The sequence below is a fragment of the Macrosteles quadrilineatus genome, unplaced genomic scaffold, assembly GCF_028750875.1.
Source record: "Macrosteles quadrilineatus isolate MER2022 unplaced genomic scaffold, UCM_ALF_1.0 Scaffold_4__1_contigs__length_99947679, whole genome shotgun sequence".
NCBI classification, from domain to species: domain Eukaryota; kingdom Metazoa; phylum Arthropoda; class Insecta; order Hemiptera; family Cicadellidae; genus Macrosteles; species Macrosteles quadrilineatus.
In genome coordinates this window covers 35492679-35518679 of record NW_026542597.1, presented here as the reverse complement: position 1 = coordinate 35518679, position 26001 = coordinate 35492679, and the positions used below count along the sequence as shown (strand labels likewise).

The window sequence follows — 26001 nt, the reverse complement described above, 5'->3', positions numbered from 1 at the left end:
GTATTCTATAATCCTATTCTATTTATATTCTACTTAAAAGTGCCCAAGCCAGAGTTTCATTTTAGACCAAATTATTGTATAAAGCAGTGAAAATACTATTTGAACACCCTTTCAGTCATGTGCTGCTATTACCACTTACTATACAATAATCATTTTGATTAATGAGAATTTTTCGCTATATCGACTCCTATATAATATGAATTTGTCTATAGAGTTTTGATAAGTACTGGCCTAAATACGGAATATTATTTATGTTTGTTAAAGAAGATGCCATAATCTATTCATATGCAAAAACAAACTATAAAATGAAATATAACATTTTAAACTATATCTCAAACTTTTGTTGAAAATCCTCAAAATTTCAACAAATCCAAACCTACATTATATGGAAACATATTTACATATATCCAAACTATTTAAATCCAAAAATAATTAATATGACTTTAAAGTATTCTAAAAAAAATTATATACATATAGGGCGTTTTTCTCTATTCGAATGTGAGGGAATAGCAAGATCCATTGTGATTGAGAATTGTTGCCAATTATGACGAAATCGACATTGTTAACATAGCAATTAGTGTAGACCCAATACATCAAGAGGTCTTGGCACATACGCAGCTGGTGTTAGGACTCTACACTAATGTGGACTTAATACTACTAATGCATAAACAAACTATGTGGCATCTTCTATTTTTGTATAATAAGAAAATGCCTGTACTAAATAAAAGTATCGTTTTGTCTAAAGATTTCGTACGGTGAAACATTTTAAATTATGTTTACGTTTCAAAGCACAAAAAACCGAGTATTACCAATTTATGTCCATCCGTTTGTGTTTTTATATGCCTATCTATGACACCTAATGTGTCAATTCACGCTGACTCTAAGAAAACTAAATCAGTGCAAGTTGTGAACTAAACAATTTTTATTCGTCAAACCATGTTGTATCGGAAATATATTCTGACCTACTCATAGACTTGATGAACATTTATTTGAACCCATATTAGTGATTTTCTTTGCAAACCATTGTTTATATTTTAAGTTGTTAAATTATCGTTTAGACGTTGACTAATTTTAGTTTCACTAAAAGATATATTCATAAATAAATACGCTGTAAGTTATTATTGTTAATATTTATCAACTATTTGATTGACTTAAGTCACTGTCTCTCTACAACTCGATTTTTTATTCGGGTTTATTTTCAGTTGAATACATTCGAAGGTCCGTGAGTTTGTGATGTAACAGTCACAGGCCAGGTTTGAGTAGTGTAAACTGTGTGTCTGATATTTTTAGGTCACGCATCTTCAAAGTGACCTAGATACCACTTTTGTCTTCTACACAAGTTTCTTACAAACGTCGCATTTTTCTACAACTAAAGTATGGAGTTGAACTAATTTTTCACTGTTTCACAATTAAGTTGATCGTTTTCACCAGACTCTACCTTACACACCTTGGCTTGACATCAGATTGTATATAAATCAATTAATTATTATTATTTATGATTTATTTAATCGCTTCACATTATTTCTTTAACTCAATCTGAGACGCTTGATAAAGTCTTGCGTTATCAAACGTGAGATCCGGTTTTAAGCCATTTGTAATCTGAACAACAACGCCTCAAAATATGGTATTCGGTTGAAACTACTAATAAGTTAAACTGTACTGTTGATTTGAAACGTTTGAAAGTTCAATTTGATAGCGGACGAAGCCTCTGTTATTTGTTAAACGTTGTGTTGTCCTTGCAAACTACAATTTTTAATTTGGTTCCGCTCACATTTATTTGACTGTTCTCGTTGAAGTTTTTTTCTATTTATAATTCTATCTAAATACGCCTACAATTTAAATTTTTATTTCATTATTACTGTATAGATTTTACATCTCTTGATTTGATGTTTAACTTATTTACAGCAATAATTAATTTTTAATTCAGCTGGTTTAAATTTGCATGAACGATTTATCGATCTACTGATCTTTTCATTTATGCAGAGATATTGCACAAATCACGGCTTTCACTTGCTCTGTATGGATGAAAGTGCTGCACTACCCCGGTCGATGATACAATGTCTCTATATGGCGGGAAGCCATTTAGGCGGCAAAATTGAGTTTGACGTGTGACAGATTGGAGGGAAATGCCTCTCTTCGTGCTTTGTTAACACAATAAGCGGTGGGAATATAAAACGTCAAAATTAAACAGTTTACGATTCAAAACGCAAATATGTTTGTTCTCCTAAATTGAGTTTACTCATTGTAGGATTACGTTGTTTTCCCCACAGGTGTAATATGTTGTACCATGGATAGAACTAGACACTCCATTCTCTGGACCACACTATCTTTTATATCATATCAACCATAGTAAAAATGATTTTGGAAGGAAATGTAATCAATTTGATACCGTAACAATTTCTGTAGCAGATAAACACTCATCTTTTTCCATCAAATGTTGGCCACAGTGGTCCATATAGATGGAAAGTCTACGTCAGTAGTAAGAGGTTAGTTTTAATAAATAGTTATAAGTACAATGAACAAAACAATCACAAAAGTAAATTAGACACTAATCTTACTTGTAACGGAAGAAATATTCAATAAACCTATTTCCAATCAATCCTGCTTGAATCAAATATTACAATTTTGCAATGAATGAAAAATTCTTCATCTCTGGAATATTAAGGTTTACATAAATTATTTGGACTAAAATCAACAAAAGGTTAAATATTTAGATGGATAAAGTCATGAAAACGGAATATCTATGAAATAAGTTGAACTTGTTTGACAGATCTTCACTATGTAGAAATTTCTGTTCGCTAAGAAGTCCTATCTTGTTGTTTGTTAGGATGGGTTTGGTTTCGTTAGGTCAGGTTATGTTAGGTTAGGTTTGGTTTGTTAGGTTCGATTTGTTAGGTTCGATTTGTTATGTTTGGTTTACAGTAGTTTGGCTTGGTTAGGCTAGAAAGGTTAGGTTAGGTTAGGTTAGCTTAGCTTAGCTTAGGTTACGTTTTGGTCAGGTTATGTTAGGTTAGGTATTGTGCACCTATCAGTTACCACCTATCACAACGTTAGGTGGGTTCCGCACCACTGAGACACGGTATTGACGTATACCATTAGAAATTGCCAGGATTTCACCCCAGGAATAGGGACTGAAGTCCCATGCTTCAACCCCTAGAAGGTGTTTTGTATTAACTTGTGTTTTATTAGACCCACCGCCAATATTCCGTAACTGTATTAGAGTGTCAACAACTGTAAACCGTGTTTTTACAAACACGAAATGCAGGCTATTTATGATATATGTTGCCACACTGGTAAAGTAACGCATTTGCAATGTGTTTGTAGGTAGTACGAGAGTGAGTCATTATTTGCGATTTGAATTTATAAAATTTAGTCAGAAGTGTTTATTATCATATTTCAAATTTTACTTACAAAGTCTCTGGCTTCCTATCTTGCATACCTAGAAAAATAGTACACGTTAGAAAACAAACAACGTGAGATTTTTACTATGAGAATAGGGTTTTAGATAGTAGTAATGGTAGTAGTATGAACATACTCATACTTAACAGTACGAGCTGTTGGCCCGTCCTACGTACGGGAATCCAGTAGTCAATTAAAACTGAATATGATTCAGAACAGCTAGTTTACAACTTGGTGGCCGATTCACACACACTGGCTTTGAGTACAGTAGCTATACATACCACCTTCCACTGCATACTTACCGTACCTTTTTTACCACCTTGGCCACTGAAACCTCTAAAATGATCCTGGCCTCCCGTTCTCTTCTATCCCCTGCCATTTCTAAGGAAGATACCAGTCTCAAGATGTCTTTCATTACTTGGTCTTCCAATTGGTCGTCTACCTTGTAATACTCCTTGGAATACACTTTTAAAAGTTGAAGTATCTTCTCTCCGCCATGCAAAGCCTGCCCAGCCCATTCGAGATCCGAGCCTTTTGGTCTACTTTTGGAATGTACCCCTTTATTAAGTTTCTGAATCATTGAGTACTACTGGGATAGTTATGATATGGTATGAATCGATTTTGGTTTCTACTGACACCCTGCAGCTTACTGGTCAGTTTTCTGAAGACCTGTACTACAGTACACCGGTTGACATTTTCATTGCGAATAAAATGTGTACTGTATACAGTCATACTTATATTCAAACATCTAGATAAAGATGTATCAACACGTAAACCACTTATATCTTAAAGGATTAAGCACTTATACTTAGACGGATTGCATTTATGACAAAACTTGGTTATACGTTTAAAATGCTTAGTTCAAAATTACACAATCTCCTGATAACATAGATCTTTTACGGTAGGAAAGAAACTACATTTTAAAGTAAAATAGTGTGTAGGCAAACTCTGACGATCAATATTTTTGTATACAAACAACTTGTAACGTAAACATTTCAATGACAGTTAGAAACCAGCTGTTAGTTAAACCACCACTAAAACGACTTAAACTCGTCCATCGGCTGCTAGACTTTTTAAAAATTAAAACTTAATTTCTAAAAAACTGGGACCCTAAACTAAAATTATGGCTTCGACATTCCCTAGTTCTCAAAATTATCTTTCTTTCAACACAAAAATCATGAAAATCCGTCGAGTGGTTGATTCAGAATCGTGAAATAAAAAAACACTGTTTCGTTTTAATATTATAGACTAGCTGTGTGCCCGTTCTACGCACGGGGATCTTATTGTAGTCAGTTATTGAAACCTTTTTATTAAGAACAGAATTTGGTTTGCATATTTTCAGATATGCTGGCAAAACTATTATACAGTATATAAACCTTCGCAAATACAGTATCTGACAGTTTCAAGCCAAAACAAATGCTTCGAAATTAAATGTAACCTGGGTCGTGTTGGTCCATATGTTAAATCCAATGATTAAACTAAAAAATGCTTTATAGATCTATGAGGCATAGCCCTAATGTAGGCCTATAATTGAAAGTTACCTTCCACAATGGTTAAAAGTATTTAAGGTACTACTTCAACCTCCCAATTTAACACTTTATTCGTGTTGACATTTTCATTATAAAGGTACTTTTGTCCTTTCCGTGAAACACTGAGAAATAAGGACGTTAATGCTTTACTAACAGACATACACACAAAAATACAGAACTTAATTAGGGGGTTTGCTACGCTTTAAGCATAACAAAGTACTTGTAAAATTAGTATCTAAAATATTTTGTTAATGTCATCAAATTTCATCATAACAATGTATATTTGCTTGGACCGATGATGACCCGAAATGACGGCTTACTATATGAAATGAAGACGACGGTGGTCCAGCCACCCTGGTATAGACGATTGGTAATTTATAGTAAATATTACCAAAATAGGCCACGAACTATTGATACATAAACAACGTAAAGCGTTTAAACAATTCATTATGGTTAGCTGAATAAATGTTTTACTAAAGTGCGTTATCGTTTTCTTAGCATAAACTAACATTTTGGAATCAAGAAAGAAAAAGCAAAAATTGTACAGTTAAGACATCAATTAAATTGAATACGCCTGTAATAATAAATAAGGTGCAACACCAACGATAACTAATTTGTAAAGTACAGTGATGTGTTGGTACTTAAAAATGATTCTTGCTACTACCAACAGTACCAACGGTTCTAAGGAATAGAACCGGTACCAAAAACCAACGTTGACAGTTGAGATCTATAGTACAGCCGACCAATTATATGAGTTAATCAAGTCCCGAGGTTATTGATCTCTTGGTTTTTGATTTTCTCGTAAAACGTTTTAAAACGGCAATCAAAGTTATTTCCCAATAACTGCTTTATTTGTAAACAACTTTTAATGTAAACTTATCGGTGTCAGTTTTTAAAAAAAACAACCTCATACAAACAACTTTTTGTTATTTAATAGATTAGGCCCTACGTACCTATTCTCTAAACAATGATTGGTAAAGGCTATCTAATAACATTAGAAGGAAATGTGACAAAAATCACACAACGTTGGGTTTTTGGACGTTTGTAATTTTATTTCTTTAGTAGGTAGGCCGTGTATTCTAGGGAAAAGTACCGGTATCAAGGATCGTCGTCGAACAGTTTGTTATGAATAATTGGGTAGGCGTACGTACCCAAGAGCATGGCTGTATGGTCCAGCGATTGCATCACACGGTGAGTAGGTACTATTGACTATATATATATATATAGTCAATGGTAGGAACAGAAAATAACACATTAGAAAAGCGAGTTTAGCATCATCCGTAAACCTCTGTTACAATCAACCACTGCAGTTGTGATTTTTTACTTACCACTTTACACAACCGCCATTGAAGCGCCGTGTCAATGAGTGGAAACCATATTTCTAAGCCATTGGCGACGATCATTATTAAATTTAAAGTTTCCCAGCCGTATACAACACTGATTCAAGGTCTTCTTTCTGGTTATCAAAACTCAAGAACAATTTATACACAAAGAATCTCTGGTTCCTGAACTGGATATTGCCTAGTTATTTAATTTCATTTACACGGTTACACTATTACACTACATTATTGCACTTTCGATTAATTAAATCCGTTATGTAAGAAAAACGTTTTTAATCACTTGGGATTTACATTCAAAACGTGATTGAAAAAGGTTGCGGTATTTGTAAACAACATTTGTAAACATATCAGTGACAGCTAGGAAAAATAATCTTGATCCGAACAGCTGTTCGTTATTTCATAGATGATTATGCAATAAAAATTGGACGAAAACTTGACATAAATCGCACAAAAGTACATTTTTGAACGTTCGTAATATTATTTACAAAGTAGTGAGGCCATATTTTAATGGCTAAAGACAATCTCGCCAATCCAGTGAATACATTAAAATGACTTGGATCTTGATAGGTACTCTCGTTTTCCAGGAGAAGATAGCGTAAAATGCCATCTTGAGTGTTACAGACAAAGGGAAAGACAGACAGACAGACAGAAATTGAGATAAGACTCGTTTCTGCTTATTTAATGTATAAGACGTAAAAATAACCTAAAAATATATAATTCTGAGCAATGTACAGACAAAACTCTAATTTTAGCGAATTTCCCTATAGGGAAGTAGCTATTACCGTAGGTCTCATGGTAAGACCTAGGCCCGGGACCGATTTACTTTTTCATTTTGATATCCCCAGAGGCCAAAAACACCATTCGTTCAAATTTTTTTATATATCTATATATATATAGATATATATATATGTGTGTGTGTGTGTGTGTGTCCATCCGCACGATAACTTGAGTAATTTTTGTCCGATTTTGATAAAATTTGGATTGAAGGTGTAAGGCGGGATAAACTCGAACGAGTTCGCAAACCAGCATGATCGGACTATGGGAACGGGGGTTTACGGGGGGTTTTATGGGGTAAAAATAGGTTTTTCCCATTTTTGACCCAAAAAAAATAAAATTTTGCAAAATCTTTTCAAACCATTTTGTAGAGCTTAAAAAACAAATAATTTAGTATATTGAAGTGTTACTATGCGCCTAATGGTTACGGAGAAAATTCCAAAAAAATGTAAATTTTAAATTCCCATGTTATTCTTATGGAGAACGAGTAAACCGTTGTAGTTTGCTTGTTTATGAACATATTTTGATCAAATTTGGAAAATGTTTTTATTTCTGACTAACTATTAACATTTTACAAAAAAAAGTTTTACCCTCCCTGATGCAGCAAACCTAAGTACCTGTTAAAATAATTCTATTTATATAGGAAATAAATGTTAAATTTTTAAATAGACATTTTAGTGTAAATCCAATCAGACATATGGAAATTCGCTTAGTCTGCAGGTTTGCTGCGGCGGGGGTATTATTTATATAGATTTCATCCCTGGAAAAGATGAGACGGTTGTTTTTTTTCAAATCATCAGTCATCAGGGTCATTTATGCTACTTTCAGTTATATTTTTAATTGAGTGATTTTTTTTAGGATTATCTTTAGACCGATTCAAAAATCTTTACTTATTTTAAACATGTTTGTAAATCATAAGTTACAATAATACAACGATTAGTTATAACTCTTTAGTCAATATTCTTACATTATACTGTATCTCGATGGCATAGAGATACTAGGTTCAAAATAGAACCGTTACTTATAGAGGTTCAATTACACAACCAAAGACTCTTACAATTCTTTGTATATTATGAAATCAATTTTGTTTACCATCCTGATGTTTTCTAAATAACTAAATTGTTTTACCAACGAAATTGAATGTATTTGTTCATTAACAGTATTACATTATTTATAAATTTTTCTTTGACTCCGAGGATATAACTCCACTATCAATTTTATGGCTTTTAGATAGCCGATGATTAAAGCCAAAACTAAATAGAGACATTTTTGATTGGAGCACTCACAAAGCAAAATTGGAAATTAATTGCCTGCACATATCGTGCTATTGATAAAAACTTAACAAAATAATAAAAATAATATCCAACGTGAAAAAAACAGGATGTTGATTGTTGAAGCCATTCAATAGTTCAGTTTCGGAACTGATTGATTCATTAATTAATTGAAGCCTACTTGGTAGTATTTATACTGTGCAATAATTAGAAGACTTTACAAATATGAGTCTTACGTCTCATTGCAACACTATAGTAAATTTTGTATCTAGGTGCAAAAATGAGTTTGCCGGCTCGAGAGCTGCAAAACCATTTCGGTCCGTAGTACAAACGCTATTTTTTCACCACACTATACCCTATCACCACTATTCACCACAATAATAATGCACACTAACCGCCAATACAACTAAAACTTTAAGGTTATGTGAAAAAATATTTTGAGGAATTAGCAAAAATAATGATAAATAGTTGAATGTGTAAGTGAATATAAATTAAGTCAATGCTTGTGTAGTAAAATATGTTTTATTGTGTGGTCAAGCTTAGTTTCTTTATAACTTTTCCCTGACAAAACTTTTAAGACCCACACGTCAGTTGAGAAAAGTTAGTAAACAAACAAATGTGAAAATACTCAGGTCATATTTTTTACAGTTTAGATACCTAACCACCAACAGTTGTAATGGAAGCCATAAAACATATTTGACAAACTTGGATCGACCGAGGGAAGGCTACTTTCTAAGTTTGCTCTGAAAACTTTCCAAGATTGTACAATCTTACCTTTTAGTCAGTATTTTCGTTTCTTTCTGCCAATTTTTATTAAAAATGCAGGGAAATTACTAACACTAAACATGGATTGAATTAAAATTTTGTTTTTACTACAAATTTGTAATAGTAGGCTACACTTAATTCTTGATTAGGTTGAGATTGAGTGGTGCGACCTTATACAGAAACGTTTAATACTTATATCTAAATGAAAAATACATATTAGATATGGGTCAATATAGCCTATGGTAACAGGAAGAAAATAGTTAATTATGCTTTTGAAAAATTAATTTTTCTGATAAGGAATACAATCCTATAAGAGAGTTTTATTATAGTTTCAAAGATGATTATTTAAATTGACATACATATCTCATGTGTTTAATACCTAAACATTGGGTGCATTCTAAAACCGAGAAGCTATGTTTATAGTTGTGAAAATAAGTGTAAGAGGCAAAAAAAGTTTGCAGATTTAAAGTGACACGAAAAATGCGAGGAAGAAATATTTTTAATATATTATATCATTATATCAGAAGTAGGCCTACGAGAACAAAATATAGATTTTGGGAATCGCAACAAATAACTTGCTTTACATGTCTAAATAATACACACAAGCGTTCAAAAGGAAAAAGATAATAGCTAGCAAACTAACTTACAGTCACAAAAAAAAACAAATCAAAATTTGTGTGTGTCTAGTGCTTTGGTAAAAATAACAAATATTGCTTAAAGAATAATAATTTGGAAGAGCTTCAAAAATGTTCCATTATGGTTTTTAGTGTTTAGCTTTATAAACATTTTGATGAATCCAACACCAACAACTAAATTAAATCACAGCAGCAAAATCTAACAACGACATTATCAAGGACATACACAAGTATAAGACACTGACAATGTAAAAGCATCAGATGTTTGTTTAAAGTTTTTGGTATAATTAATTAATAAAGTAATTGATTTAAAGCTTGTAATTAATCATTCACAATATGCTACAAGGTGTGAATTTGTGTTGAATAATTACAAATCCCTGTTCAGAGGTACATTATCTGATAATGCCGTGGCCATAAATAAATATCTCCGTTAGTATCCACTTCACCGAACAGGTGATAAATATAGCTGCAGTATTTTGACCGACGTTTGAACAACATTGAAATCCATCATGATATTAAATTTTTTTCCAGGAATAAATAATAATTAATGTTTGTTTGTATCAAAGTATTATCCATCCACATGACTGGTAAACTGAATCGTAATAAAAGTATTTTGTTGAATTAGCGAATTTCCCTATAGGGAAGTAGCTATTACCGTAGGTGGCACGGTAAGACCTAGACCCGGGACCGATTTACTTTTTCATTTTGATGTCCCCAGAGGCCAAAAACACCATTCGTTCAAATTTTTATATATGTATATATATATATATATATATATATATATAGATTTATATATATATATATATACGTCCGTGAACGCGATAACTTGAGTAATTTTTGTCCGATTTTGATGAAATTTGGTTTAAAGGTGTAAAGCGGGATAAACTTGAATGAGTTCGCGAACCAGCACGATCGGACCATGGGAACGGGGCTTTACGGAGGGTTTTATGGGGTAAAAATTGGTTTTTCTCACTTTTGACCCTCAAAACACAAAATTTCCCAATTTCTCTTTAGACCTTTTTAAAGAGCTTAAAAAAACAAATAATTTAGTATATAAAAGTATTTTTGTTCGATTATTAGTAACGGAGAAAATTAAAAAAATTGTAAATTTAAAATTCCCATGTTATTCTTATGGAGAATATTGTCAAATGTTGTAGTTTGCTTGTTTATGAATATATTTTGATCAAACTTGGCAAATCTATTTATTTTGTACTAAGCTATCAATATTTTACTCAAAAACACACTTTATTAGTTTCATTGTAGTTGCAAACCTAGGTACTCGTTAATCCTAATGTTATTAAAATATATTTAACTGAAAATCAATTCAGACAAATGGAAATTCGCTTAGTCGGCAGGTTTGCTGCGGCGGGGGTATTTTTAATCACAATCGCATTTAGAAGTATTTTTGTAATAAACTGGAATAAACTTACAATTTTAAACGATACTAATTAAAGAATACTCTGTTTACTTATCATGCAAAACTCATAAACTAACTTACATAGATGTAAGTAACTTAAATAAAAGAAACCAAGATTTATTTCTTTCTTTTGACATTACTTACTAAACATATCTGTTTCCTTTGCTTTTATTGTTTTACTACAGACGTTGACAGTACAATGCACGAACAAATATTTAAATTCTTCTAAGCAAAAAAATATGTTTAAATTAAACAGCTGGCTAATTATTGACCACTGGTTTTACATTGGCAGGATCACGGACTTTTGTTTTAGCAACTTTGATTTATAGATTTGTATGTCTATCTGTAATGCGGTAAATGATTTGTATTGTCTTTTTCTCTTTAATTTTTAATTTGATAACAAACATACCATTCCATAGAATGCCTAAAATTGATCAGGCAAAATATGAAATAAATCTAACTACATACATCGACTAATCGACTAATAAACAAAATGCCCGTTGGCACCGCAGCAAAAGTGTAAACCACGCTGTTTTAGTACTTTTTGTATGTTTGGCAAATCTAATCTAAGATAAACTAACCTAACCATATAAAAATATTTAATTGTTCTAAAGGACTTTTTCACTCTTTTCATTTCATTTTAGGCATTATTTAATCTAGTCAAACAAACCAACCTAAACTAAAGTAACCTAACCATACACAAAATGTGTAAATATTGTTAAGTAGATTTGTGTTGAAAAATATCTGTATTTTATACTTCGCCTGTCACACATGTACAAAATGCCTAGTCATTCAATACCATTATAAACTTGACGGATATATAATGGCATCGTGTGCTTTTCCGTTGGAAAATACCATTAATAAAAGCATTTTAAACAGCAACATATGTTTAAGGATGCAAAAATTCCAAAGAAGCTCATAAAATCAGATGATTACTTGAGAAACAGCTGGGTGTGACGTCATATAAACACTGTAAAACAAGCAGGTGTTCCAGCTTTAGTTTTAGCACGTGTGCTGTAAACCTGTATCATGGAGTAGTTTAGCACTTCTGTGATGGCCAAGTAGGCTACATGAAACTGTTATAACGGATATTATAGTTTTAGCTTTGTAAATTGCATGATTTTATAGATCAATCCTTTTTATCCAAATTATCTGTTGCTGAAATAAAATGAATTAAAATAGAGTTTCTTACGTACGAAAAATCGTAGTGTTTCAGTTACAAATGATTTGGTAAATCTGACGTAATATTGCTCTTTATTGTATGCTAAGTCTTTACGGACACTTTTGAAAGCTTAAAGACGCTGCTGCTAATAGAGTTTCAAAATATTACAAACAAAATGACCATTTTCATTTCTTATTTTATTTTTTTCAAATTTAAATTCAAAAGGTTTAGATTTTGTCCAATTACTAATTCCTTTCCATAAAAAAGTTTATAATTATTTCATTCTGTTTTTAACGCAATGTGTAAATTAATATTTTTAACCAAATAGATTAGGTCTTTTGGGTTATTTATGGCCTTAAACACTTGCAATAAGTTTATAAATCGTCCCTTTAAAATTTAGAGTAACCAAAATTGTATTCTCTAAGAAAAATCACTATCACTGATGTGGAAATCAACCCAAACTTAACAATCGAACAGCTGATTACAGTAAACATAGTAAAACAGCTGACTACCACTTAACCAAGTAAAATTAAATGCATCCACAAATGTATCTAGGATTTAACAAATTTTTACTCTAAACCGTTGATCACTGCCTAGTGACTGACAAACTAGCTGTCACAAATTATTCGATAACTATATTACGTGGCCTACAGTTGGCAGTGAGAAGCTGGTGAGAAGTAGTTAGGTAAACAAATGATTGTAAGGTAATGGTTTTCACAATTAGCACTAATGAGACAATCTGTCAAGGCCAAACCACGTTGGGGCTCCCCACGTGCACTGTCTAGACTTGTCTCAATTGTGTTTTAGATCTCGGGTTGATTGTGTGTATTGACATTTTTAATTTCTCCTTAAATAAATATTTTGGATTGATTTTGGATTCATACTATAGTAGTCAATTGAATTATTAATTGCATATCCAAGCAGACTTGTTTAAAATTATTTAGTGTCGTAAATCCAGAATCTCTACACAAAATCACTTAAATTAATAATAATTTTTTTATAATATTAATATTTATTCAATAGTAGTATTTTCATGTAAATTGTATGTATTTTAAAATTAATTGCACATACAAACTAAGGTTATAAAAGACAATTAAAAGAATTAAGTATCCAAAATGATTCATTTCTCAATTATTAGATTTATTAAGCATATTTATTAAAACGTAAAATGTATTAAGTGCGAATTTAATACATGCAGACTGACTTTGACTTCTGAAAAAAATAAAAGTTTGCAATAGACATTAATTTTTATATTCACGCTAAAATTTAAATGGGTGAATAAAGATATAGTATTTATTTTTACATATGTTAATGGATTTTCCAAATAAAGTTTTTACACCCTGAATAAAGCCGTCGGATGAATTTGAAAACCTTTCGAAAATATTAAACGTTAGTCTTTAAGAAGATACAAGGACAATTATATTATATAGGGACATTTAACTACAATTTATTACCATTGTTAAATCTACTTTATTAATAAACTATTTATCACTTAGCATAAAATAAGCAATGTCAGAATATTACGGGTAATTAACTAAATACCGTGCTTGGATTGTTAATTATATAAGACCTAAGACCAGATCACCTAATTTTATATTTATTATTTTTTTAACTCTGACATTGAATCAATGTTTATATCTATACAATTATATTAATCATTTTACACTATAAATATGTACATTTTTAACGTTTATTCTTTCGTTTACACCATTTTCAATATTTATCCGTCTTATGACTGCTCTAAACCATCATAAAGTCTACATTCTACGGCTAAACCCTAAAATTATATTTATATTATTAAATTGTTTAGGTTTGGTGTTAAGTTTTAGGGAGAAGAATGTTTTAAATACTCTTAAACTTTAATTCCATTATGTTAATCAGGATTCATCAGGTGCTGAGCAAACCGTGCAGGTTCTGAAATATTCCCACCTGATAACCGAGTTTATTCAGCAAAAGAAACCGTCTCGACTGAATATTATGTAAATCAGCCATGAAAGACGTAGAGTATTCATGAATTGTTGAGTGTATTTACATAGATCGCTGTTCTGTTTGGCTATTTTGCTGTCCAAATACACAGGTTTATTGAAATTGAAATTGTGTGGAAGCTAATTATATTTTTTTACCTACGCTATTGTCATTTTGTAAAGTATATTTTGTAAGGAAACGGACCAAACAATAGTTTTGTAACTACCTAACGTCGACTTTTTTGTAAGACAGCATCATTAATTGATAGTCAGTTTTTGTTAATACTTAATATTGTTAGGCCATCAACACTGCAAAACGTTAAGTAATTTTAATAACATTGCAAATTAATTGTACCTGTACAAAGCTTATACATACTGTTTTACTCGTTTTTCGATAATTTGGACGTAGTTTTCAAAATGTAATTCTGTTCTAGTATATTTAAAGGTTTCAGAGGCTATTTAATGTATTTGATTGTGTTTATTTCTACTTTTAAAATATGATCGTACTATACTGCAGAAAAGTAGAATAAAAAATATATTAAAACTTTACATAATATTAATTGAAACTATATCGTTTGTTTTCATATCAAAGTTTGTGTAAATTTGAACATAATTCGTATTTATTATCATTGTAATCATTGTATCTGTAAGTTTTCAACAAAGTGAAAATCCATATTTTAATAATAATATTTTATTCCAGCCATACGTTATAATTATTTATTTTTGGTACAAGCCAAATGACTGTAAAATGTATCACATAGAATAACAGTTTTGCATGGTTCGGTGTTTGTATTCTATAAAATCTTTGAAAGGAATAACTTAATTTATTTTTTCAGATGTATATTTTATATAATATTGTACGAGGGTTGGTCTAATAGCTATTATCTAATAGTTTTAATAGTTCTTAAAAAAAGGTTATTTTAGGTTATTGTAAAACAATCTAATAAACCTCCAAATAATAAACCACCAAAGTGGCGTTCGTTTGAACACTACATTACTGCCCCTGGATTGTAAAATATCTCTGATTGTCCCTAAAAACTTTTGATAGCTACTTAACTGGTTGTTAAAACAATTTTACACTTTTAGAATGCTTTATGCCTCACAACTGCCTCATTTGTTTCTAAGCTCAATACGAATATACCTCAACTTATCTGATAGTTTTGGTAGCCTTATCATAATAGATAGTTTACCACAACCACAATTAGCTGTTTTCCTAGACAGCAGTTCTATACTGTTTTTATAAATTGAAATTGAAAACACCAGAGCAAATTTATTGCATACAATCTACGGGCTACACAACTAATAGGGACATTCTCTTCACATACTGGTATAAGAACCACATACACCACATACAGTCCGACAGACTAATTAAGATTCCCAATGGAAACCCAAACCCTAATTCTAAGAACATATTGTGTGGGTAGAATACAAAACAGTGGCAATCACAGTTGGTTTTGTGGCAACAATATTAAGCATTCGTGATTCATTTTTGCGGTTATGTCCATACAAATTATGTGCATGTAATTATACAGAACATCACTATAACCCTTCATTTAGACTTCGTCGACTTTTCGACTTATATAATTTTGATTTATTTTAATACCTTTTGGTTTTATACATATCGTATCCATAAAGTTTATTTTGTTCACATACGAATCCCTTGAAAGTACTGTGTAGAGAATTTAGTTAAATTAAGTTAAACTAGTTAAATTGAAGTTGCCAAATTGCAAAGTGTTATGCACATTTGTAAAGTTATTAAAGAGGCAAACTCCATTTTAGTGTTATCCATAACAAGATGAAGTTTATCCGTAGTAACTTTGTAAGATACTCATTATTGCTTGCAATTATTTAAATTATGTTCAGTGAGTTGTTTGCTAGTTTCTACACGAACCACCAGCAACCCATGTTAAGTCGTGGGTATCCCTCTGTTAACAGTGTTTGGGTAGAATATGATAATTGTGAGCCTTGGTAATTTTAGTTTTTTAATTAATGATTTTAATTTGTATTTGTAGTGAAGTTTCTTCACAATTAAACTCAATGCATGTTGATAGCATTTATAATAATCGGTATCGTTTTGTTCAGATGTATGTAAATGCTTATTTTCAGTGATTCAATACAACCTTCTGACATATTAAGTTTAAGGTAACCGTACATTGAACATTAATTCAATAGAAAAGAAGACTGCAACTCCAAAAACTATATAACCTGTCAATAGTTTATAGTTTATATTTAAATCCAAGGAATTGTATCTATCATAATTTAAACACAACGAAAGCATAGCTCAATGAGCATAGTCAGTATGATGGAATCTTTCTCCTCACCTCCGTCTACCTGGGACTTAAAGTATGTATGTATCCTCTATGTATCTCAATGTATCGTTGTGTAGACTTCCTCGATCTAATGACCATTGCGACGTGATCAGCTGTTGAATTGTCTTTTTGTCGCAACGTCCGGTAGCTGAGAGACGTTGATTTTCCTCGGTGTTTGATGAGCACTACTTGCATTGCAGTGTGTTTCACTATAGTATAAACAACCAGGGGAGCGAGCTAGTTTAGTGGTAGAGCTCGGGGCTTCGGTGGTAGAGGTCCCGAGTTCAAATTCCGCCAATCACCGATGTAGTTTATCCAGGTTATAATATCACTCTAGGACTAGCCTGAAGTAATGTGTAAAACAGTTTCGGGTCATCCTAGGATGTGAAGGAGGGGCAATAAAAAACACAGAATCTATATAATTAATACGCTACATGAAACTCTGTCGGTTGAACTCCTCCGCCATTTCTTAACCAATTTTATCCATTGACGTCTCATTGGAAAGAGCGTGTCGCGTAGATCTGCAAACTGATATTTTTTGTAAATCCCCTTAGGCTCTGCCCCAGTGGCTGTTAAAGTTATCCATGTTATCCTTATGAAGAACATAATTGTTTAAATTTTTATCAGCTGTATAATTTAATTGCTGTTATTTATTATTCAATTCGATGAAACGCATTAGGTACATTTGCTGATTTTGTTGAAATTAAATATTTACTATTTTAATTTACATTTGTATGGTACATATTACAATGTAAAAAATTTAGAAAGCCTGTACAACTTGATATATTTTACCAAATAAAAAAATGAATTGACATAGGACTGTATTTCTTGAGAAATAATATGAAATCTTCTTCATATTGTAGCTTTAGGTGTTCTTCATTGTACAGGTTGATAACGATAGTAATTTTATTGTTTATCCTTATTTAGATTTAAAAAAAAATTACTATCGTTATCAACCTATATAATGAAGAACACCTACAGCTACAATATGAAGAATCCCACAAACAATGAACAAGGGTGTTAGCCGAAGTGCTACTATTTTGTAGGAAACATGGACTTAACTGTATGATGATTGGCAAAGGAAACCCCTAAATTAAACTGGTACAGCAAGGTCATTAATCATTAAATATATGTTTTCATAAAATTCAAGTGATTTTAAAAGAATGTGACTACATCCAAGAAACCTTATTAAAACTTTAATTAAAGGATTCGCATTATTCACATTATTATTCACATTTAAGGGAAACAAAACCCATCTGAACGACATTAGGCCTTTAAATTATGCATTTTTTCAGGTAAATATAATTTACGATATAACAGTAACTAGCCAAATGAATGGCAACTGATGCAAATAAAATTGCGACAGAGAGGTTAAATGCAGAAAATTGGGTAGTTCTTAGTCATGTAAACAAAATGTTATCGCTATAAAAAATTGACTGAAATTTGTAAACGTATCCTACCGGCGACAATGGTTGAAACCATGCAGACTGCATTATCATTGATGAATATCAACATGGGCTTTAAGTGGGGGGAATCATTAAAAAAACCAGATCAGCTTTTGAAAAATGATAAAATATTTACAAGAAATGTTGATTATATGGAACTGTTAGGTACGTATCCATGAGTTGAGTCTTATAAACTCATCGGAAATTATGACCACTTTTATTTGTTTTTAAATAACTACTTTAATCTTTGCAATTGCTTGATTTCAAGCAACGTGTACTCTAGTGAACATTAAACAACCATCTATTGAACGTAATATCATGTATTTATATCAAAATTATGTACCAGTTGAAGTCACTTTTAAGGGTCAAACCGCAAAACAATGGTTCAACAAAATCAAATTTTTATGGACGTCAATCATACATCAAAAAAAGGTTTTATAAGAGGATAAAAATTATTTCTTCACAAAGTTTGAGTTTAGTTAAGAATCTAAAATCAGCGATAATGCGAAGTAGCCTATATTATTCATAGACCTGTCCGATTTGAAGAAAAACTTACTATAGGAATTTAAATGTTAGTTTGGCTTAACTTTTAACAACAATCGCTTATCAAATTCAAAACCGTTTATTTACTGTATATGTGCAAGTAAAAAAATATATCTATTCTAATCTATATATTAATACGCAAGCAGTTTTCTTTTCACAGTCATAGCTCAATAACAGCTTGATGGATTTTAAAGTTTGAGGTGTCAAATTAAAGGTATTTTCACGTAGATGTGCAAATACGTCTCAAAATATTAAGAAAGGGCACCACTTAAGTACACTTAAGGGCTAAAGTTTGGAAGGCGGCGCTATCTGTTGACATTTGATCAAACTCATTGTAAACTTTGTTTACAAATAACATATGGACGTAGTTTGAAATAGTGTTTAAGGTTAACCACAGACTGCAGGGCTTAAAACTTCCAGAGCAAAGCTGGAATCTATATATTAATTTGAAACTGTTTTTCTTTGTGACAGCTAATTTGAGAGAACGGCTGGGTGTAGAAACTCGGTAGGGGTCTCTAAAGAAAGGTCTTGGTCTGTAAATGAGCCATCAAAAGAGAAACATGGTAAATTCCTTTGGGGCTCTGCCCCAGTGGACTTTAAATTCCCATTCCATGTTATTCTTATGGAGGAAAAACGGGGTTTTGTCACAGCTAATTACAGAGAAAGGCTGGGCGTAGAAACTTGGTAGAGGTCTCTAAAGAGAGGTCTTAGTCTGTAGATGAGCCATCAAAAGAGAAACAAGGTAAATTCCCTTGGAGCTCTGCCCCAGAGGCCTTTAAAGTTCCCTCTTCAGATGTGTTACACTACTTTTGAATGAAACAGCTGTTAATATTGAAATTGTGATTTACTAAATTTGTCAAAATTAATTTTTATTTATTTATTTATTTATTTATTGCTCTTTACAATTTTTACATTGTGTAGCATTTTTACATTGTGTGATTCTATTATTTATAATTACATAGGGGTTATTTTATAAAATTACACTTTATATTAAATTTAACTTTAAACAAATTAATCAATACATTAAGAAATGGAGGAAAACTAAAAAAACATTATACATTTATCAAGAAAACCTTAAAATATTTAACTCATAACCCCTGGGGATTCTAAATTAAATTAAATTTTAATTGATTTTCTTCTGAATCGTGCCATGTTTTGCAATATAATGTTCTATTACCAAATCAGTGGAAAATCCTAATATCACAGTAACTCTTAAAATTATTTCTTATGGAGTTAACTTATATCTATTGTATGGGTTGGTTTCTGCCTTTTTTACTACTTCTTGGAGATTACACGTAGACGATATTCTTTGGCGTATTGCATCTGTAGTAAATTGAAAGAGCCGATTTGCAAACAATGGAAACAGGAAAGTCATAGAACACAACCAAGTACAGTAGAAGAAATAGATATAATGTTTTTTTTCTTCATTTATAATCGTTATTATAGAGAACCTAATGCGGCTATATGAGTGGGAAACATTTTGTAGAAAACTCTAAAAAACAAGATCAGCTTTTGAAAAAAGATCAGATATTTACAAACAATTTTGATTATATCTAACTGTTGTGTACATTGTGAGTATTTCCATAATCTTTGAGTCGACTTTTATAAAATCACCGGAAATTATGACCGTTATTCGTTTTAAAATAACGCATGTAATGCTTCGCAATTGCTCGAATTCGAGCAACAGGTACACTAGTCTATATATTAATTTGAAACTGTTTTTCTTTGTGACAGCTATTTTGAGAGAACGGCTGGGCGTAGAAACTCGGTAGAGGTGTCTAAAGAAAGGTCCTGGTCTGTAGATGAGCCATCAAAAGAGAAGCAAGGAGAATTCCGTCAGGGCTCTGCCCCAGTGGCCTTTAAATTCCCATACCATGTTATTCTTATGGAGGAAAACGAGGTTTTTGTCACAGCTAATTTGAGAGAACGGCTGGGCGTAGAAACTTGGTAGGGGTGTCTAAAGAAAGGTATTGGTCTGTAGGTGAGCCCTCAAAAGAGAAACGAGGTAAATTTCCTTGGGGCTCTGCCCCATAGGCCTTTAAAGTTCACTCTGCAATGTTGTTTACATTTCGACCATATGGATAATTTTATACTACTTTTAATGAACCAGCTGTTAATATTAAAATTGTATTCAAAGGTCTACTGAAACTGTCAAAATTAAATTTTTACATTATTATTTATGATTTTAAATGGATTCTCCACCGCATGGCAAGTTTTTTTATAGTTTCACCAAAATGATGAATTTATGATACGTTTTAAATGTGTTGTTCAAAAATAAATGCTTTATTGCTCTTAGAAAATTTTGGGTTGAAAATTGTGTCATAGATGAGTACGTTGAGGATGAGAGCTGTGTTCAAGTTTTGGAATAGACTAACTACGGAGTCTATGGTTTGGTAAAGTAGGTGAACTAATGTCCATTCAGGTATTTAAAAAAAATGTGTACACAGTTTTTACTTTGGTGTACACATGTAGCTAGGTCGAACAACGCATCTAAACCTCACCAAATACAAAACATTCGTAAACACAACATCACATCTCATCGCATTTGCATAATTTGTTACCAAGGCTGGACTAGGTTATGGATTTAGTTCCGCAAATGTTCAAGATTTGTGATGAAATTTCCTACAATTATGGTTCATTCCAATCCACGAAATACATGCACAGCGTTATGTGGTCTATATGGCTAAGGCAAAACTACTCCACAAGTTAATGAATTATCAAGTAAGAACAGGATGATTAAATACATGGGTCGATGTGGCAAGAGAAGGAATTAAAATTGCTGAGATCGAAGTAAGAATGTTACTGATTTCTGGAGAATCAGATAGTTTTATAAAACAAAAAAAAACTGATTTAATATGCTGATAGAATTCTGTATTTTTATGACCAAAGATGATGATAACTTATAAATCCGGATACAATCCGAATGATTTTCCTAAAGCAGATGGAATTAGTGGTTAGTAATAAATATTGACTCTTTCCGTAACATGATAGACTAATTATATGAACTCATTCTCCCAAATAGTGAACGTGGCTTTGGTATGAAACAAACTCATGAACAAACAATTATAAGACTCCTAAAAACCTTTAGGGCAACCTAAAGCCGATAAAAAGGTAGGAAATATTGTGTTAAACGAATTCATCAATCACGTTTTTTAGGGAACACAATCGTCATACTTATTATTGCTTATCCTCCCTCCATTTAACTAAGATTCTAATGACTTCACTCTATCCATCGCAGTTAGCTGAATTTACATAAAACCTCAAGATTAAGCGTCGATTTCGACGGGGTTCCACTATATATTAATCTCTATATATTAATTTGAAACTGTTTTTTCTTTGTCACAGCTAATTAGAGAGAACGGCTGGGTGTAGAAACTCGGTAGGGGTCTCTAAAGAAAGGTCTTGGTCTGTAGATGAGCCATCAAAAGAGAAACGTGGTAAATTCCTTTGGGGCTCTGCCCCAGTGGCCTTTAAATTCCCATCCCATGTTATTCTTATGGAGGAAAAACGGGGTTTTGTCACAGCTAATTATAGAGAAAGGCTGGGCGTAGAAACTTGGTAGGGGTCTCTAAAGAGAGGTCTTAGTCTGTAGATGAGCCATCAAAAGAGAAACAAGGTAAATTTCCTTGGGGCTCTGCCCCAGAGTTCTTTAAAGTTCCCTCTTCAGATGTGTTTACATTACGACCATATGCATACATTTACACTACTTTTGAATGAAACAGCTGTTAATATTTAAATTGTGATTTACTAAATTTGTCAAAATTAAGTATATTTGCAATGGTTTTTTTTTCTGATTTTAAAATTGATTTTCTTCTCAATCGTGCCATTTTTTTCAATATAATGTTCTATTACCAAATCAGTGGAAAATCCTAATACCTCAGTAACTCTTAAAATTATTTCTTATGAAGTTAACTTATATCTATTGTATGGGTTGGTTTCTGCCTTTTTTTACCACTTCTTGGACATTGCACGTAGACGATATTCTTTGGCGTATTGCATCTGTAGTAGACGATACTTAGTTGGTGTAATTTTTTAAATTACAATGGAAAAAAATTAGAAATACTGGACAATTTCATATACTAAAAAATAAAACTGAATTAACACTGTGCTACATTTCTTGAGCAATAATTGAAAGAGCCGATTTGCAAACAATGGAAACAGAAAGTCATAGAACACAACCAAGTACAGTAGAAGAAATAGAAATAATGTTTGTTTTTTTTTTCATTTATAATCGTTATTATAGACAACCTAATGCGGCTATGAGTGGGAAAAATTTGTAGAAAACACTAAAAAACAAGGTCAGCTTTGATTATATCTAACTGCTGTGTACATCTTGAGTATTTCCATAATCTTTGAGTTGACTCTTATAAAGTCATAGGAAATTATGACTGTTATTCGTTTTAAAATAACGTCTGTAATGCTTCGCAATTGCTCGAATTCGAGCAACAGGTACACTAGTTTGTATTTTGTTTCAATCTGTTAACTAAGTCTGGTTCATAATTAAGAGTTTCCTATCAATACTAGACAACAAAGTGTTTAAGAATAAATATTTAATTCTTTTTGTCTATGGTTAAATTGATTTACCTTACATCGTATTGTACTGATTATCATGTAGTTACAGTTCGATGTGATAAAGTGGATGTTTAAAAGTGATTATTCACAGGGCAGTTAACATTACCGGATATCAAAATTTCAATTCCTTTATAGTGTTTTCTGTTGGTTGGTTAACTTTTTTATTTCATTTCAATTTAAAATCAAATGCCGCCAGTACGACGAAGAACTGTGAGTGGCTGGAGGGAACGCGAACATGACCGCTTGCATCAACCTCTCAATTGAACATTTGATGGGTACATAGTGGTAGTACCACCGTTGTGATAGTCCAATCTCGGACAAATAAACGTTAAATGTTTACATTGTAGTAGCTTACATATTTTTTAGCAATAAAAGACTGGCCGAGACGGTTAAGTTTGTACTCTTTGTTGCCATAAATGAAAGGTTCGTTTACCTCATTTGTGCAATTCACCACAATAAGCTTCGGGTTCTTATTGGAAACTCCCAATCTGAAAATAGGACTGTGAGACTTATATCCAGAAATAATTTGGATAAAGTTCGTCAATTTAGTTCTGCCTTTACCATGGTCAGCTCCAAAGCTCATTAAGATGAGAAAGTTCCACAGGGGATCTACAATTTTAAGATCCGTGACACGTTTTACCACCGAGTGGGTCCTCTAATTCCTCAATAAGGTGATGATCCTGAATATGCACAGATATATAAGTAAGTACGACAATGTCACTTGAACCCAAAGGAGAACTAAGCACAATAAAAAAATGCAATGAGAAAATATGCGGGAAATAGGGTCACAATGCCAACCCATTTGCCAAATCTTTGAAGGCTGTGGCAGCCATTATGTAGGGACGAGAGCTCCGAGGAGTGAAGTGAGGTTCTTATGTACATAATAAGAGACAGAAGAAGTGTCTTCCCTCGCTACAATGGTGCTTACCTGTGTAGATTTCGCAGAAATTTTTAAAACTGAAAACAAAGCACCACCTGGCCAAACAAATCGTATAGTTATTTCCAGCTCTAATAATTTTAAACGTGTATCCATTGTAGATCTGTCATTAGATCCACTTGCTTACCCTCTTATGTTCCCAACCGGAGACTTGGGTTGGGGCCCCTAATTTAAATACGCCTAAAATAGAACACACCAAAGAAATAATTTAACAATGCTAGAATAAGAGTAGTGATGGTTGGCGTCAAAGGAGGAATTGAGCTACATTAGGCCAAAAGCTCACTTTACAGTGTGTGGTTGACTTCTACGTGTTCATAGAGTGCACCCGCCTACTATACATAAGAGATAACCGAAGCAGTATGAGAGTTAATGTAAATTTAAATATTGTAGATTGCTTTTATATTTTTTTACATCATAATATTTTTATATTTCTATAATCAGTCATATAAATTATTTTAGAGTGACTCTTTGAATTAAGTCTTGCTGTTAATGTTTTTTTGTTTATTTCTTTTATACAAGTTTCAGTTTTGATCGATTTCGAGCAACAGGTTATCTAGTTATACTTAATGTATTTCGTTTGTATCAAATGAGTTGCTTTAATTTTAACTTTTATTTAGGACATTTTCTACGATTACATTCTCAATTTTTGTAAACTGTGGTATATCTTTTTAGCAGACAATAAGTTACCATTCCGTTATCAGACGACCTGAACGCACAGCTATAAGGTTTAATTGTCACATAAACTGATAATATCCATAAACACAGTGATCGTTGTGCAGGAACATAAAACCCAACAGGTTATTTGAACTGATTAACTTATCGCATGACTGAGTGGCACTTACTACTCCATGTCCTCTTTTATTTGGAAATAAAACCCACATTTTCGTTTTTCTGATTCGTTCTTTCTAGGGAAACATCAATGGAATTGAATTGAATAATAATGAAATCAGTCTATTTTAATCAATCCCACAAATGTCATGTTAGTAATGCAAATTGAAAATGTTCCAATATCTAAAATTGAATCCAAGCTTATTATGTACCTCATTTTATATGCTATTAACAGCTTATGTTTGTAAATAAGCAATAGTTTTTACATTTAGATCAGTTAAAGTACGTTTTAACCAAATAAATGGATTGTTTTACACAGCAAAGATATATGTTATAGTTGTGTATCAAAATTACAGTCATTCACAATATTATCATACAAATTATGTACCGGAGTAGCTTCGAAATGCGACTGGAACTAAGGAAGACAGAATAAATCTTTATCGCATGTTAACGTAAACAAACTTTAAAAAACATGTGATATATTAATTCAAAGTAAACTAATTTGTTTAAATTAAGACAACTACCAAGCAGTCTATGAACAAAATGTATGAATCAATTGTTTCGTTCAAAATAATATATGCCGTCACAATATTTAAAACATCTTTTGTGAATAATTTCCAAAATAACGATCACGGGGCTATTGTAGTTCAAAGTGTAATTAATGACACGTCGAACCGCTCAATTTGTTCGCTAAAAATGTATGGCAGGTGGGTAAAGTCATTAAATCACTTTGTGTCACGGACAGACACGACAATTAATATTCAACAGCTGGTTCAACAATGTGGACATCACCGGCGCCGGCACACGGCGGGACACTTCGTCCACGGCTACCTAGAGTATACGAGTGGCACTAACTAGATGGCAGTGGACTGATGATCTATGATCAGCTTATACAACCTTCGATGTATAAAACAATGTGGGCATCAACGGCGGGACACTTCGTCCACGGCTACAGTATACGAGTGGCACTAACTAGATGGCAGTGGACTGATGATTTATGATCAGCTTATACAACCTTCGATGTATAAAACAATGTGGGCATCAACGGCGGGACACTTCGTCCACGGCTACCTAGAGTATACGAGTGGCACTAACTAGATGGCAGTGGACT

The 26001-nt window shown here is 32.2% G+C and overlaps 1 protein-coding gene across 2 annotated transcripts in view; it reads right to left on the bottom strand.

Moving 5' to 3' along the window:
- LOC128992407 (adenylate cyclase type 6) overlaps positions 1 to 26001 on the bottom strand; it is a 197970-nt gene that overhangs the window by 132119 nt on the left and 39850 nt on the right. For both annotated transcript variants that reach the window (XM_054415968.1, XM_054415969.1), the window contains exon 3: positions 3412 to 3439. The gene's annotated coding sequence lies outside the window, so the exon portion shown is untranslated. The remainder of the gene's footprint in view (positions 1 to 3411; positions 3440 to 26001) is intronic.